Raw genomic sequence first — 5,553 nt, 5'->3', positions numbered from 1 at the left:
CGTCAGCAGGGGGCGCTGCCTGCAGCGTCATCCAAAAATCAGGGCACTGGTGTGTGCCTCAGACCCAGCTCCCTGCTAATGCACCTGGGAAAGCAGAGGGAAATGACCCAAGGGCTGGGGCCCCTGCCCCCCAGGTGGGAGATCTGGATGAAGCTCTGGGCTCCTTACCTTGGCCTGGGCCAGCTCTGTCTGTTGCAGTCACTTGGGGAGTGAAACAACGGATGGAAGATCTCTCTGCCTCTCCCTGTCTATCACTCTGTCTTTCAATAAGTAAATCTTAGAGAAAAAAGAACCCCCGCAGCTGCTATCCCCTGGAACCCCCGCAGCTGCTATCCCCTGGAACCCCCACAGTCTTGAAGAATAACTCACACCTTGCTTTCTAATGATAAAGAGAAAGGCACCTTCACAAATGGGGAGACCTGCCAGGTGGTGCGCTGTTAACCAAATGACGGGGCTTAGCACCGCTAATTCTGGGACACGCCAGTGTCAGGGTCCCCCTTGTCTGGGGCCATCAGAAGGGCAGACATCCGCACTGGGCACTGCTGCCCAAGCCATGCGGGGGACAGAGCCATCAGCCCGGGCTGCCCTCAGGGGCCTCGTCCTGAGCAAAAGCTCAAGCCTGGGGTTGAGCTGGTTGAAGGAGGCCAAAGAGGCCTGGTGACTGCCTGGATCCTGGTCACAAAAGTTGTAAAGGTGATTCGGGACAATCGGAACGTGGACCAGGCATTGGGCAGTACCGTGGCGTCGTATAACAGGTCTCGCAGGCGGCAGTGGCATCGTAGTACGTGGGGGAATGGCTGGGACTCTTCAGGGACAACGGAGTTCAGTGTCTGATTCCTTTTTAAGATTTATTTTATTTATTTGAAAAGCAGAGTGACAGAGAGAGGGAGAGCCAATGAAAGAGAGAGAGAGAGAAAGAGAGAGAGAGAAGATAGACACACAGAGCGAGATCTTCCATCTCTCATTCACTCCCCAAATGGCCACAGCTGCCAGGGCTGCGCCAGGCTGAAGCCAGGAGCCTGGAGCTCCATCTGGTCTCCCACGTGACTGGCAGGGACCCACGCATTTTCTTGGACCGTTTTCTGCTGCCCTCACGAGTGTGTTAGCAGGGAGCTGGACTGGAAGTGGGGCAGTCAGGACTTGAACTCGTGCTCATGTGGGATGCTGGTGTCGCAAGCAGCGGCTCAACCCACCGCGTCTCAATGCCGCACCCACACTGGCACCAGTGCCCTGCTACACAGTTCTTGGCTGTGGACCTCCCTGCCACCATCCATCCTGCTGCCACGCCCGACACCTTGGGAGCAACGTGCAGCCCTCCTACACCCAGCTCCTCACGCCCACCTTCCACCAACCTATCAGACCTCTGTGCTCTCAAGCCTGCCCTGGCTCGTGTCGCTGCTGCCTCCCCCATGCAGGCCCCCTCCCTCTCCAAGGCTGGAGTCCCTTCCTGGTTCTCCTCTCCCCAGCCTCCCCCTGTCCACTCCTCCTTCCCCCGTAGCCAGAGTGATCTTCACGACACGTGCACGTGGTCGCATCCTACCTGTCCTACCCTGTGGCCTTGGCCTTGGCCTGCTCAGGTTTGCAGTGCACCCTCTCTGAGAGATCCCCTCATTTGCTGCTGCCAACAGCTGCTGTTTCACGCTCCCTGTGTCTGCTCAGATGTCTCCCTCCTCCAGGAAGGCCCCTTCTCTCCTCTCTGAGACCCTGGCTAGCCAGGCCCTAGTTACCTGGTGAGTTTATTTACAATTAATCTGTTCTAAAATCCAACACAATGCATTCTAAGTCAGCACTTGCTGTCGCTTCTCCTCCCACGGAGCAGTGACTGCTCTCTCTGCCCTGAGCCTCTGGGCGGCCCGAGCGGTTCCACTTGGAACATTCTGACTCTTTCTCTGTCTCACTGGCTGCATCTCCACGGTGGGTGCCAGACACAGGATTGGAGTTTATTGCAGGGACGTCTGGATGAACGAATGAATGAATGAATGAGTGAATGAGTGAATGAGTAGTTACCCAGCCATGGAAGGTGTGCACCTCGGAGAAGAAGGTGGCGGAGCTAGCCGCGCCTGGGCGTGGGGGAGGGACCCGTTCAGAGATGGACACGGCGAGGCTTGGTGGAGGAGCACCTGTGGCTCAGGGGCCCTCGGGCGGCCTCGTCCCCGGGAGGCATGCTCTGCTCCAACTCCCTTTGTCCAGCAGGCATCCCATTCTTTCGGGAGTTGTGAAGTTGCTCCCTGCTTAAGCATCTTCTCGGCTCCCCATGCCGCAGCTTCTGAGCCAGCCCAGCAGACCCTGCACTGTGGGGGCCCGCCCACCTCAGCAGCAGCACCTCTCCCAGCCCCGCAGCTCATGCCGCACGCACCTGCCTTGTGTCCCTGTCTGTCTCATGGCCGCACGCACCTGCCTCGCTCTTGCGCACCCCCGGGGCCTGGAGTGAGCTGTCCCTGTGTCTGCAATGCTTTTCCCTTCTCTGCACTGCCAAGACGCTGTTTCAGTGTCACCTCCTCCAGGAAGCCTGCCTCGACCTACCAGGCAATCACGTCTCCCAGAGGCCCTGCACGAGGAAAACAAGCCCCCTTTCTGAGCCCGCCCTTGGGGGCCCAAGCCTCAGCCGTGTCCTCCTCACAGTGTGGGTCTGGGCCAGACCCTTGTCCTCTGAGCCTCAGCTACTTCTTCTGTCCCTCCCCCACTTAGGGGGCTCCACCTGCTCTTCCCTCCCGGGGGGGAGGTGTAAGAGAATCAGATAGGCTGAAAGGGGAGGCTGGGGTTAAGAACAGGGGCCTTGGGGTGGGCTTTTGGCACAGCAGTTAACACACCGATTGGGACATCTGCTTCCCGTACTGGAGCGCCTGGGTTCAAGTCCCACCTGTGTTTCTGATCCCAGCTTCCTGCTCACATGCACCCTGGGAGGCTCAAGTAGTTGAGTCCCTGGCCCTCATGTGGAAGCCCCAGATGGAGTTCCTGGCTCTTGGCTTCAGCCTGGCCCTGCTCCTGCTCTTGTGGGCATTTGCAGAATGACCCAGAGGATGGGAGTTCTCTCTCTCTCTCTCTCTCTCAAACAAATAAACTTAATAAAATAAATAATAATTTAGGGAAACCAGGAGCTGCGGACAGGATGGGCCTGGGTTCAACTTCAAGTCCTGTGGCTCACCAGCTGTGGAACCGTGAGCCAGGCAGCTCGTCTGTCTAGGGAGAGTCGCCAGCCGTCAGGGGGATATACCTTAGGGTAGGGGCAGGAGGTGACGGGCCGTGGCACTTCTGGGACTCAACAGTGCTGCTCGGCACATACACACACACACAGAGAGCTTCCAGAGACTAGATGCTGCCGGGGTGATGCAGCCAGCGCTGGGACGTTCCAACGTGCAATTCTTGCGACTTCCTTGTGGCTTGCACCGGCTTGGGTAGGAAGGGGAGAGGGCTCCGCACCCCCACTCACCGCCAGCCAGGCAGGCAAATCCAGTGTCCTCCACCCACCCCAGGCCTCGCACAGCACCCCTGGAGCAGGAGCAGGAGCAGGGTGGGGGGTGGACCCTACACGTGGAGACCCTGTCATTTGCTCCTCACGGTGCCCCTCCTGCTGGGGCTGAGACTCTGCAGGCCGCGCAGCGAGGCTCAGCGCCTGGGTGCTGGGCCAGGGGCCATGGAGCCTGGAGCAGCTGCACTAATTCATGCAAAGGAAGGCGCCCAGGTTGGCCCTGTCTATTTATAGCTTATTTATGAAGAAGGAAAAACAAGGGCCCGGTTGCCATAGCAACCAGGAGCATCATGGGCTGCTTTCCCCGAGACGGGAAGATGGCCAAGTCGGCTTGTGTGTGTGTGTGTGTGTGTGTGTGGCTCCTTCGGGTGCATGTGTCCTGACAGGGTGGGGTGGGGGCACCTCTAGGGCTTGTCCCACGCGGGGTCCTGGTCAGCTTGCAGGCTGGACGGGGCGGGAGGTGCTGCACGCTGCAGCCATGCACAGCTGAACCCTCATCTCCCACCTCCTCTGGGTGCCCACCTGCTGCCTCGGCCTTTTCCCTGACTGCGCTCTGGCGTGTGTCCCGGTGAAGCGGACACGCGGTCCCCAGACCAGCGCCCTTCCAAGCTGTGATCTAGCACAGAGCTGGCACTAAGCCTGGCCCCAGGATGGGCCTGACACGTACTGAATGCATCCCTGCATGAATGAATGAATGACTGAAGGAAGGAAGTGCTTTGGTGTCCACGGTGCAAGCTCTCTGTCAACGCACAGAGGCAGGGGAGCACTACCATGCTCTCATACTCTTTGGTATTTAATTAATTAATTAATTTATTTATTTATTGGAAAGGCAGAGAGATGGATCCTCCATCTTCTGGAGCTGGGCTAGGCTAAAGCCAGGAGTCAGGAGTTCAATCTGGGTGTCCCATGTGGGTGGCAGGGACCTCAGTACTTGAGCCTTCATCTATTGCCTCCCAGGCTGCACACTAGCGGGAAGCTAGAATTGGACTTGACCCCAGGCACTCCAATATGGAAGGCAGGCACCCCAAGGGGCATCTGGTGGGTCAAACACCCATCCCTGTCCAGGATTCAGACAGGTAAAGAGTGACCAGGCCAAGGTCACACGGCTACCCACCGCGGAGGAGGGAGCGTCCTGGAGGAGGGGGCCTCGCGTTTGTTCAGGAAAAGCCCAGGGGAAGTGGGGGCGGGGAGCTTGGGTCAAGGTTGGGCCACGGCCGTCCTGGGTGGGAAGTGGAGCACCCAGCCTGGGGCTGGGAGAGGTGTGGCTGGAATCGTGACTCTGCCAGTCATCTGCTGTGTGGCCTGGGGCCAGCATCTTCAGCTCTCTGTGGCTTGGCGGCCTCGAATGCTGCATGAGAACAGGAGGCCTGGTGGTCAGGGGCTGCCCTGGGGTGGCCCTGGGTCTGTCAATGGTTTATCCATTTTCCCAGTGCCGGACACAGCCTGCGTGCCTAAGAGGTTCCTGAGATCCTCTGTTGAGCCCGGCAAGGCCCTCGGGGACTGTGTTACCAGGGCACTGAGACATCCGGAGCCCAGGGCCAAATCCGGGGCATGGGCAGCGACTTCCAGGATGTGTCCAAACCGCGCCTCTTCTAACAGGTTCAGTGGGACGGCGTCCAGGCTCTGGAGACACAGTTTGGGCTGCAAGGCGGGGGGTGCAGTCGGGCTGGCCAGGCAGGCTGAGTAGGGGTCTCGAGGCTCGGGCACCCCGGGCTGCCCTCCGCCAGCGGCCGCCCAGCCTGGGCCAGGCCGCCTGGAGGCTCTCGGTCGCCCTCTGCTGGGCCCTGGCCGCCTCTGCTGGGCCCTTCTCCACAGGCTTCCCGGTGGCGGGACGCAGTCGCCCCCACTCCATGCTCCCGCAGCCCAGCATCAAGACATGGCCAGCGCGGCCTCCTCCTGAAAGCTGCGACCACCGTGGTCGGCCCTGTGCTTGGTGGGCTCCTTGTGTCTGTCTCCAACGGCCCCTTTTTCGAGGGACACCGTGGAGCCGGGCTGGGCGCCCCCACCCTCACCGCTACTTTGTGCCTTGGTGGCCTCTGACAAGAGCCCATCTGTGGCCAGGTCACACGATGAGGTCCTGGGGG

The sequence above is a fragment of the Oryctolagus cuniculus genome, chromosome 1 (genome assembly GCF_051225735.1).
Source record: "Oryctolagus cuniculus isolate XC-2025 breed Fujian yellow rabbit chromosome 1, ASM5122573v1, whole genome shotgun sequence".
Classification (NCBI taxonomy): Eukaryota; Metazoa; Chordata; class Mammalia; order Lagomorpha; family Leporidae; genus Oryctolagus; species Oryctolagus cuniculus.
The sequence above is the reverse complement of the archived record's forward strand: the minus strand, read 5'-3'. Positions refer to the sequence as shown.